This window comes from Alexandromys fortis, unplaced genomic scaffold (assembly GCF_014885135.2).
Source record: "Alexandromys fortis isolate MF-2015 unplaced genomic scaffold, M_Fortis_MF-2015_v1.1 scaffold_83, whole genome shotgun sequence".
NCBI lineage: Eukaryota > Metazoa > Chordata > Mammalia > Rodentia > Cricetidae > Alexandromys > Alexandromys fortis.
The window spans coordinates 1,303,305-1,314,006 of record NW_026068001.1 but is presented as its reverse complement, the minus strand read 5'-3'; the positions used below and the strand labels follow the sequence as shown (position 1 = coordinate 1,314,006).

Genomic DNA, 10,702 nt, shown 5'->3' with positions numbered 1-10,702 from the left:
GACCCAGGTTTGGTTTCCAGCACCCACATAATGGCTCACAAGCAGCTGTAACTCCAGTTCTAGGCGATCTGGTGCCCTTTTTGGCTTACAGTATACATACATACACATACGCAAAAGCAATAAAAATATTTTTAAGGAAATTAAACACTTAGAAGATGTACTTAATGTACTTTTAAGTTGGGAACATTCTAAGACAAGTAGGTAAAGTGATTCACCCAAGGCCATACAGTTTAGCACAGAGCTGGAACAGGTAATCTGGTCAAAGACTGTCTGGCCTCTTTCCTTCTAAGGTAGAGGCTAGAGGATCCTAAACTCAAGGTCATCTTTGACTGCCTGTGAAGTTCACGGCCAGCCAGGGACACGTGAACCATTTCTTAAAAATAAAACAAAATAAATTAGGTATACAGGATATCCCAGAGGAATTCTGGTGAGGATCCGGTGACGATGGTGTACCAGAAACCAGAGGCCTTGAACCAATTCAGTGACTCATTGTAAAAATAAAAATAAAAAAAAGATAGAGATGTTGGGAGGAGAAGCAAAGAGATTTTTTGTTTTGGGGGTTTTGGTTTGGTTCGTTCTTTTTTGTTTTGTTTTGTTTTTTTGAGACAGGGTCTCTCTATAGCTTGGGAGCCTGTCCTGGAACTAGCTCTTGTAGACCAGGCTGGCCTCGAACTCAAAGAGATCCACCTGCCTCTGCATCCCGAGTGCTGGGATTAAAGGTGTGTGCCACCATCACCCAGCTGGTTTGGTTTATTCTTAATTTGTGTTGGTTTGCTTCCTTGCTTTCTTACTGTGTTTTGATTTCTTTGGTTGGGGGGTGCTGCAGGGGTGAGGGGAGGAAATGGGGGGCTGGGGTGAGTGGAATTGGGGTGCATGATGCGAAACTCTCAAAGAATAAAGAAGTTAAAAACAAATAATTTACTGATATAAAATCATGAACATATATAAATTAAAACAATTTTTCAGTATACATACAATCTTATTATTCATCAGAAAATGAAAGCAAATTTTCATACTAACAAGATATTTATTTATTGTTTTTGTTTTTTGAGACAGGGCTTCTTCCTGTATCCCTGCCTGGCCTGGAACTTGCTCTGTAAATCAGACTGACCTCAAACTCACAGAGATCTGCCTATATCTGCCTCCCAAGTGCTGGGATTAAGGTGCTCACCAGTACTGCCTATTAACAAGCTATTTATTTTTTTCATAAAGTGATGGAGGAGGGTCATCTGTCTATGTGTTACTTTCATTGGTTAATAAAGAAACTGCCTTGGCTTTTTGATAGGGCAGAATTTAGATAGGTGGAGTAGACCGAACAGAATGCTGTGAGAAAGAAAGCAGAGTCAGGCAGACGCCATGCTTCTCCTACCCAAGATGGACGCTGGTTAGACTCATGCTGGTAAGCCACAGTCAAGTGGCAATATACATTAATAGAAATGGGTTAAGCAAGATGTGAGAGTTAGCCAGTAAGAGGCTAGAGCTAATGGGCCAGGCAGTGTTTAAATCAATACAATTTGTGTGTTGTTATTTCAGGTGTAAAGCTAGCCCTGTGGGAGCTGGGCGGAACAAAAAGCAGGCCTGCTCACCTCATTACTACAATAAAGAATTAAATCTTGGAACGGGAAAGACAGCAGTTAGTAAACCATCTGCTTTGCAAATGTGAGGACCTGAGTTCAAATCCTCAAACCCATGTAAAAAGCCAGATATTGTAGCCTGCACATGTAATCGCAACACTGGTGAGACAGAGGGGAAAGACAACAGGACCCCTGGTGCTCACTGGTCAGCCAGCCTAGACTACTTTGTGAAGTTCCAGGCTAGTAAGATGCCAGGTCTCAAAGAAAAGGTGGGAGGTGACTAAGGAGTGACACTAGAGATTGTTCTCTGACCTCCACACACATTCAGAAGAAATCTTGGCTAAATACTTGAAACTGTACAAGTATATCTTGATTTTATTATCAATACTGAGAATGCCACTTCAGATAAGTATGTAGTGCAAAATGTGACAATTATATTTAAGCCTGGGCTAGCAAGATGGCTCAACAGGCAGGGGTGCTTGATGCCAAGCCTGATGTTGAGTTCAGTTGGGGGGGGCAAACATAATGAAAGGAGAAAACACCCCTGCAAGTTGTTCTCTGTCTCTCTCTGTCTCTCTCTCTCTCTCTCTCTCTCTCTCTGTCTCTCTCTCTCTCTCTCTCACACATACACTAATTGTATTTTTTTTAAAAAGTATGTTTATGGCTATTTTAGAAGTTGTTAGAAATTCTGTCCTAATCCTAAACAAAATTTATTTAATGGTTTTAAAAAATGAAGTTAGCACTTCAAATAATAATTTAAATTATTTAAAATTTATTTTACTATTTTATGTGTATGAGTGTCTGCACATAGGTCTGTGAACCATATGCATGCCTAGTGCCCATAGAAACTGAAGAGGATGTCAGATCCTCTGGAAGTGGACTAACTTACTCTGCTTCTAAGCCATGTTTGCTGGGCACTGAACCTGAATCCTCTAGAAGAGCTCTTAACCACGGAGCTATCCCTCCAATCTCACTCAGACACTTTTTTTTAGTCAGGGTCTGTCTACACAGCTATTCTGGAACTCACTCTGTAGACCAGGCTGGCCTTGAACTCACAGAGACCCACCTGACTCTGCCTCCCGAGTGTTGGAATTAAAGGGTTGCACCACCAAGCCCCAAGAACCGTATTTTTTGTTTGTTTGTTTGTTTGTTTTGTGTTTCCACACAGCGTTTCTCTGTAGCTTTGCAGCTTGTTCTGGAACTTGCTCTATAGCTCAGGCTGGCCTCGAACTCAGAGATCCACCTGTCTCTGCCTCCTGAGTACTGGGATTAAAGGCATGCACCACCACCACCCGGCTGACAACCATAATTTTTTAAGTCAAACATTCTAATACAATATAATAATGGGGATTAAACTCAGCCTAACTCATGAGAGGCAGACACTCCACCACTGAGCTATAACTCCAGCTTCTTTTCATTTTTTTCTTTTAAAATTCTGCTCACATAAATAAAGGACATTGAGCCTATAATTTGTGATCCTAGAGAAGCTAAATAAGAAGGTGAACCCAAAGAAAAACATATAGGCATCCTCCTGAATATTAACCTTCATCAGGTGATGAAAGGAGACAGAGACAGAGACCCACATTGGAGCACGGGACTGAAATCTCAAGGTCCAAATCAGGAGCAGAAGGAGAGTGAGCACTAACAAGGAACTCAGGACCGCGAGGGGTACACCCACACACTGAGACAATGGGGATGTTCTATCGGGAACTCACCAAGGCCAGCTGGCCTGGGTCTGAAAAAGCCTGGGATATTCACTCATCTGTTTCCCCAACGCTGGATTAAAAGTGTGGGCTACCACACGCACAGCTCCATATTCAGTCTTAACTCACAGTTTAGGAAGGTCTACTTTAGCTGGACGGAGGCAAAGGCAGGTAGCTCTCTGTGAGTTCAAGTCCAGCCTGGTCTACAATGTGAGTTCCAGGGTAGCTAGGACTGTCACACAGAGAAATCCTGTCTCAAAACCAAAAAATATGGAGCTGGAGACGTGGCTCAGTGGTTAAAAGCACTGGCTGCTCTTCCAAGAGGACGGGGGTTCAGTTCCCAGCAACCTCATGCTAGCTCATAACTGCCTGTAACTCCAGTTTTAGGGGTTCTGACACCTTCACATGACACACATGCAGGCAAAACACCAATGCACATGAAATAAAAAGAAATTAGTTTTCAAAGGTCTACTTTAGTTCGTAATGCCTGAAGAAAGTCTATTCATACTCATCTTACCAATAAAAACGTGAGGTTTGGATCTGTTAAGTATCTTGTCCAACCACCCTGAGTTCAACGAGTAGGTTCTGAACGGAGTGACTGCCCCCAGCCCTGCAAATCAGCTTTGTTTGCATTAGTACAGATGTCTTCCCTTGGAACCCCACACATGAGCGCTATGGAGGTACAGAAACGAATCACAGTTGGTACCTAACTTCACCAGAGAGCCAACTCCCTGTCGTTAGTGCCCCTGAGCGCAGCCAGGTATGGCAACAGACACCTGTGATCCCAGCACTCAGCAAGCTGAAGCAGTAGTACTGTCCTGCGTTCCAGGCCAGTTGTGGTTACACAGTGAATGCAAGTCCAGCCTTGAGATATATGGAGTTTTTTTTTTTAACTTTTTAAAATTTTTTTTAATGATTTATTTAACTTTATTTTATATGCATTGATGTGAAGGTGTCAGTTCTTGTGGAACTGCATTTTCAGACAGTCGTGAGCTGCCATGTGGGTGCTGGGAATTGAACCCCAGGTCCTCTGGAAGAGCAGTCAGTGCTTTTAACTGCTGAGTCATCTCTCCAGCCCGATATATAGAGATCTTATCTCAAAAAAAATCACAATCGCTTATATTCCTTTCAGAGTGTTTCCAGAATGGCTGTGGCCTTATAAAATCCATATGTTATGTCTGACCCCAAAAGAAGCTCTCACACCTTTCAGACACCCCTTATCTGAACAGCAACTCTAAACGGAACTGCTGCTATGTAGGTTCCTGGTCTTATGTTAAGGGATCCCAGGTCCACCCCCTCCTAGGGGTGAGTGCAGGAAGCACAGGCCAGTTCTGAGACTCTATAGACTTGACCTCTTGTTCACGTGTGTGTGTGTGTGTGTGTGTGTGCGTGTGTGTGTGTGCGCGCGTGCGTGCACGCAAGCACTCTCTTCCTCTTCCTCCCTCCTCCCCTCCCTCCATTTTTCCATTTCCCTCTCTCCCCCTCTCCCCCTCTCCCCTACCTCTCCCCCCTTCTTCCGTCTACTCCCCACCTTTCTGCTCCTGCTCTCCTTCCCTTCATCTTGCCCTCTCTTCCTCCCTGGTCTCACGTCCATCTAGTTGTTTTGTTTTTCTCAATTTTTTCTGACACAGGGTCTCACTCTGTATATAACCCAGGCTGGCTTTCTGCTCAGTATGTATCCAGACTGACTTTGAACTTATGGCAATCCTCCTGCTTCAGCCTCGAAGATGCTGGGACTTCAGGCATGGACCACACCTGAAAGGGAACCCCTCTCTAACAATCCACAGGGAATCCATCCTGATTCTGGATATGAGCTCCAGCCCCTACATTAGTTAGGAATCTCAGACCACACACAGCAAGGAGCCCCTGTACCACCCACCCCTGAAGGTGATGCCTGTCCTGACCTTCTGTGTGAGTCTCAATCTCTCTGTGGGTCCTATGTGGACCTCAGGCAAGAACATCACTGGCATACCACTGGGTTACTTCCCTGTCCTCCATACAACCCATGTGTAATAAACTCATTTATGACTTCCACAGATCCGACTTTTTCTGTATAGAAATTTCCATCCTTAACTCCTTCAGGAAATCTGATCATGTGTAGAAGCTCTTGCTTTTATTGTCAGCAATAAGCCCTGACCACTACCTGGTATAAAAATCCTATTAAATATCACGTCTTACCAAGGAACCCAGGATCCACCTTGTAACACAGACTTTTGTTTGGAACTTGTTGAGAAAGTTCTTTCTTAGCTGGGCATGGGGATGCTTGACTGTAATCCCAGCACTTGGGTAGCAGAGGCAGGCAGGGATTCAGGACTAGCCTGGTCTAGGCCAGATAGGGCTATCCCTACCTCAAAACAAAAAGGTGGGGGCCTGGAAAGATGGCTCAATGGTCCAGAATACTGGCTGCTCTTTCAGAAGACCCAGATTTAATTCCCAGCGCTCACAAGCACCTTTTACTCCATTTCCTGGGGATTTGATACCCACACTTCTGGCCTCCTTTGGCACCGGGCATGCAAATAGTGTATAAACATACAGGTAGACAAACCACAATACACATAAAATTAATTAATTGACTGCAAAAAGCCAGACTAGTCTAAACAGCAAGATCCTATGAGAAAGTAATAGCATGGACACCTGTAGTTTACTTTCTACTTTGAACCCTGCCAATCTTATTTATGAAACTATGGACCTATGGCTTCACCTGGCAGAAGACCTGATTGGGTCCTCTGGAGCTACCCTGGCCATGGCGTTATCCTGCATGGAGCCCCACCTTTTGTTGTTTTCTTTTGTTTTTTTGTTTTTGAGACAGGGTTTCTCTGTGTAGCCCTGGCTGTCCTGATACATTCTGTAGACCAGATTGACTGTTCAAGTTCTCTTGAACTCGCAGATTTACCTGCCTCTGCCTCCCAAGTGCTGGGATTAAAGGTGCACACTACCACTGCCCTAGGGGCCCACTGTCTTGAACCAAGAGAAGAAACATGAACCCAAGTCTTGGAAGTAACCACAGTCCAAATTCTGCAGAGAACTATGACTCCCAACAGGTACCTCCACCCTGAGCTGGTACAGAAAGCTTTTGCCATTAAATTCAGTAGGAACCTTCTGTCTACCTTTTTAGAGGAACCTAAGGAGTGAATCACTATAAAAATGTCTATCCTTTAGGGGAACCTGTGGTGGTCTCATTAAATAATCCATATTCCAATGTGGACATGATGGTACACAATTGAAATTCAAACTGTTTGGCTGCTGGGTTTTGTTGTTATTGTTTATATTGCCAGGGATGTAATCCAGGGTTTCACAAGTGCTAGGCAAAATGCTCTACCAAGTAACTACATCTCCAGCTACAGAATGAATATCTTTGCTCTTCTTTCCTTCCTTCTCAAATATGCTAGGCAATTATACGCTAAGATACATCCCTAGTACATGTCCTAGCTACTCAGGAGGCTGAGGCAGAAGGATCTCTTGAGGCTAAGAGTTTAAGACTAGTCTGGACAACATAGAAAACATGATGATTTCATTTCTTTAAAAAAAAAAAAGTTTGCCGGGCAGTGGTAGCGCATACCTTTAATCCCAGCACTTGCGAGGTGGATCTCTGAGTTCGAGGCCAGCCTGGTCTACAGAGTGACTACCAGGACAGCCAGGACTGTTACATAGAGAAACCCTGCCTTGAAAAACAAAACAAAAACAAACAAAAAAAAATGCTCAGTTGGTAAAGTGTTACCTTCCAAATACCAGGACCTTCGTTTGATCCCCAGAACCTGGTACAACAAATCATTGTGGGGGAGCATACTTATAATGCCAATACAGAAGGAGACTGGAGACGAGCAAACCCCTAGCACTTCCTAGCAAACCCGCTTAGCCTATCTGGGGAGTTCCCAGCCAGCGAGAAACTCTGTATCAAAATAATAAACCTGCACTCCACCTGGGGAACAACACCTGGGCTTTACACACATACACACTCACCTCTCCACACAGCAGCACACACATACAAACACATACACGTGCATGCCAGAACGAACGAGTTCTATAACTTACAATCTGAATTGCCATAAACATCTGTCTGGAACCTGTCTTAGAATCTTTAGTTGAACACATACAGGATTTCATGATCCCGATCAGCTCCCATTAGCTTCAGTGCTGTACAGAAACGCCTGGGTTTTTGACACACCTATGGGATATTTTACACTAGCCTGTCCCTGTGGGGTGTAAGAAATGCCCATGTTGCAAACTATTTTATGCTGGGAACAAAGATTTTTAAATGCAGGCACTGTAAAGGAAGAACACTGTCTGTCTTGAGGTACTGTGGATGACCCCTGAAGGCAAATACTGCAGGTCAGTGTGTGGAGAGGTGGAAAAATGGGGAAAGGTATTAACAGAAACATTCCCAAATCTTACTCTCCAAAGAAGGAGACAAGAGGAACGTCTATCTGTCAAAGGGCTCTGAACTGTAACCCTCTGGGTTAATGTTGTCATCCATGACACCTGGCCTCTTATGCTGTAATCCTCTGGCCTAAATAACTACAGAAAGCCTTAACTCTTCAGGCCTTAAAAGGAATTTTCTTAAATCTGTACAGAAAATCAGAGCCGTCACATCCTCCCCTCTCCCTTGACAATGGCTTCAACTCCTTAGTTTCCTACAAACCTGCCTTCCCAGCTAATATAGTCATTCTCCTGACTCCAGGCAGCAGACACTAACTTGAACCCACAGAGGACTTCTTACCTTTGCAGCAGAACTCCTGTGCCAGGCTGGAGGGTGTAGTTTAGTGGCAAAGCACTTGTCCAGTGTGTGTGAGTCTCTGGATTCCATCCCCAGCACTGCATCAAAGAAAGCAAGTGTGAATACCTGGAATTTTAAGCTAATAGAATTACTTTTCAAGATTTATTTTTAATTCTGTGCAAGTGTCATCATCTATGACTTCTAGGTCTAGGCCACAAAAGCTTTCCATGCAAGCCTCTGCTCTGTTTCCCCATCTACCAACTAGTGAGAACTCCAAGTATACAGAGGCAACTAGGCCATAAAAAGGTATTTCTCTAGGTCCATGAAAGAGTGGCCATAAACATTCTGATGGTATTTTATGAAAAAAAATAAACACTTACTTGTTAAGCCCTTGAATTTCTCATAACTAACTAGCATAATGTAATATTTAGGTCAATTAATAACAATCCCTCGATCTGAAACTGTATGAATACTGCATTTTTTTAAAGCACAGGATAGCCTTTATCTTACTACGTAGCCAAGGAGGACCTTAAACTTCCGAATCTTCTGCCTCCACCTCCCAAGTGCTGGGATTACAGGTGTCTAAAGCTAGGACTCCATGCATGCTAGGCAAGCCCTCTACCAACTGAGATACATCTTCCATCCCAGCCCTCAGTGTATACCAATCTTAATGTCTCTGTGAACACAAGCATGGTAGCTATACAGAAAGCACCTAGGTGACCTGGACATTGATCACCTGACCTCTCATCCTAGGGCAAGAGAGATGGCTCAGGCAGTAAAGTACTCATTGTGAAAGCATGAGAATTGGAGTTCGAGCCCCAGAACCCATGCTTGTGATTGTTTGTTTTTTTTTTTTAAAGCCAGAGACTATGGAGAAGGCTCAGCAAGTAAGGGTGCCAGCCACTAATTCTTGAGGATTTTGAGTTCAATCCCTGAGACCCAGAAGGTAGACTTTCTCCTACCAACTTGTCCAAATTGTCCTCTGACCTCCACAAACATGATATGGCACTCTCATGCTTGCACGAATGTACACACATCCACAAACAAAACGAATAAAATGCAATTTTCAAAAGCTAAGTGCAGCATGTACCTGCAATTTCAGCACAACAGGATTCTCGGGGCCTGCTGGCCAGCCAAGTCACAAAGCTCAAGTGAGACTCAAGTGGGCACATTCAGTGGTGGCGTATGCCTTTAATCCCAGCACTCGGGAGATGAAAGTGGGCTGATCTCCGAGTTTGAGGCCAGCCTGGTCTATAGAAGAGAAACCCTGTTCAAATGCCTCCCCCACCAATAAAACCATCTCTGTTTCAAAAAATAAGATGGAAGGGGCTGGAGAGACAGCTTCAAGGTTTAAGAGGGCTTACTGCCCAACTGTAAGGGCCTGGGTTCAGATACAAGCACGCATGTGACAAGCTGGGTCTGTGACTTTGAGGCCAGTCTGGTCTACAGATCAAGTTCCAGGACTGCCAGGACTGTTACACAGAGAAACCCTGTCTCAATAAATAGATAGCTAGATAGCTAGCTAGCTAGATAGATAATCTAATAGCAGAATTGATGTGGCCCTGTCGTCACAAAAGGAATACCTGTCCTCAAGGAGAAATGGAACTCTTGCTATCTTCATTATGGTTACCATTGCTGCGATGAAACACCATGACCAAAAGCAACTTGTGGAGGAAAGGGCTTATTTCTCTCATAGTTCCATACAACAGTTCATCAACAGCAGTGCGGGTAGGAACTCACGCAGGAACCTGGAGGCAGGAGCTGATGCAGAGATCATGGAGGGGAACTGCTTACTGGCCTGCTCCTCATAGCTTGCTCAGCCTGCTTTCTTATAGAACCCCTGACCACCTGCCCAGGTGGTACCACGCACAATGGCTGAACCCGCTCCACCAATCACTAATTAAGATAATGCCCTACAGGCTTGCCTACAACCTTGCAACTGAGGCTCCGTCCTCTCAGATGACTTTAGCTTATGTCAAGTTGATATAAAACTAGCCAGCACAATTGATCCCTTGTCAACTTGACACAAACACATCACCATTAAGCCACAACCTTTTCTTTCTCATCCATCCCCAATATCTCACATTAAAAATATAAATAGCAGGCCATGGTGCTGCATGCCTTTAATCCCAGCACCCAGGAAGTAGAGAGAGGCCTGTGAGTTTGAGGCTGGCCTGGTCTATAAGCAAGTTCCAGGACAGCCAAGACAGTTACACAGAAAAACCCTGTCTCAAAAACCCAAAAGAATATATACATATACATACACATATGTATATGTATAATATACATGTATATCCTTATATATATTTAGTTTAAACTTGTAAAGATCATGAAGTTTCATCATGGAGCTTCTATATCAGGATATAGATTTATATCCTTTTAAAACTCCATGGTCTTTACAAATTCAAACACGCCGGGTGGTGGTGGCGCATGTCTTTAACCCCAGCACTTGGGAGGCAGAGGCGGGTGGATCTCTGAGTTCGAGGCCAGCCTGGTCTACAAAAGCTAGTTCCAGGACAGGCTCCAAAGCTACAGAGAAACCCTGTCTCAAAAACAAAACAAAACACCAAATTTAAACACATTAAAAGTTCAGTGTTTTTAAAATAGCCAATCTCTCTTAAGATCTAAAGTCGTTTAAAATTCAAAGACTCTCAACTGTGGACTCTTTTTTTTTTTTTTTTTTTTTTTGGTTTTTTTTGTTTATTGTTTTT

At 43.7% G+C, this 10,702-nt stretch overlaps 1 long non-coding RNA gene across 3 annotated transcripts in view; it reads right to left on the bottom strand.

The window, feature by feature from the left end:
* LOC126512904 (uncharacterized) overlaps positions 1-10,702 on the bottom strand; it is a 59,572-nt gene that overhangs the window by 45,017 nt on the left and 3,853 nt on the right. For all 3 annotated transcript variants that reach the window (XR_007595186.1, XR_007595185.1, XR_007595184.1), the window contains exon 3: positions 7,995-8,089. This is a non-coding gene — a long non-coding RNA (uncharacterized lncRNA). The remainder of the gene's footprint in view (positions 1-7,994; positions 8,090-10,702) is intronic.